The 1083-nt window shown below is 69.6% G+C and overlaps 1 protein-coding gene across 1 annotated transcript in view; it reads left to right on the plus strand.

Annotated features, from left to right (window-relative positions):
- Positions 1-1083, plus strand: part of LOC102241182 (SH3 and multiple ankyrin repeat domains protein 2) — a 68703-nt gene that overhangs the window by 53042 nt on the left and 14578 nt on the right. The gene's annotated exons all lie outside the window — the stretch shown is intronic.

The following is a 1083-nucleotide window of genomic DNA, read 5'->3' on the forward strand; positions in this document are numbered from 1 at the left end:
GGGGCGTCCCCTGGGCGTGGAGTTCCAGGAGAGCCTGGGGAGCTGCCCCACTGCGGCCAAGAGTGAGACCGGGCCTGAGGCCTGGGGGCACCTGGGAACCAGCTCCCGGTGCCGGTTGGGGGGTGAGGGGGGCGCAACTCTGTCCTCAGAGAACAGCCTGCGTGAGGCCGATGGCCACGGAGAGGCCCGGCTTCTGCTGGCTCCCCAAGCGGGTTTCCGAGTGCCACGGCGCCCCTGCCGCGAGGGGACTGGCCCGTGTGGTCACAGGAAGCTGAGGGGACCGGCCACGTGTGGTCACGGTAGCTGAGGGGACTGGCCCGTGTGGTCATGGAGCTGAGGGGACCGGCCGCGTGTGGTCATGGTAGCTGAGGGGACTGGCGTGTGTGGTCACGGGAAGCTGAGGGGACCGGCCGCGTGTGGTCATGGTAGCTGAAGGGACCGGCCACGTGTGGTCATGATAGCTGAGGGGACCGGCCACGTGTGGCCATGGTAGCTGAGGGGACCGGCCACGTGTGGTCATGGTAGCGAGGCCCTGCAACCCCCGGGCGGGGAGAAGCCTTCAAGGAAACAGATTAAATCCCAGCAGCGAAGGAACCTGCCCTGACCTGCAGGGAAGGCTTCATGGAGGAGGCAGATGCCGGGGCTGGGGCTGGGGCACCGCTGGGCGGTGGGGACCAAGGGAAGGGCCTGAGGGAGGGGGAGCCGGGCCGCAGGGTGTGGACGGGACGCCGGGCCGGCAGGAGGAGGGGAGAGGGGCTGAGGACAGTGCCTAGCTGGGGTGTCCCCGCCAATTAATTCCCTGAGGGGTGACACCAGCGTCCCCCAACATCGCGAGGGGAAGGAGGTGCCGTGGGCCCAGACCCGGGGAGGGTGCCCGGCTCCCAGCCCCTCACACCAGCCCCCCAGCTGGGGGTCCAGCCTCTTCGATGGCCCGAGCTTCGTGGGGAGTCACATCCCCGGAGCGGGCAGCGCGGCCTCGGAGAAGCCCTCGGCTTGAGGCAGAGTGATCGGAGGTGGGGGTGGGGTGCTGTGCCTCGAGGGGTCCCACGTGGGACACTCCGCCCCCAGCTCATTGTGGCCGCA

Source organism: Myotis brandtii, unplaced genomic scaffold, assembly GCF_000412655.1.
Source record: "Myotis brandtii unplaced genomic scaffold, ASM41265v1 scaffold1236, whole genome shotgun sequence".
Taxonomy (NCBI): Eukaryota; Metazoa; Chordata; class Mammalia; order Chiroptera; family Vespertilionidae; genus Myotis; species Myotis brandtii.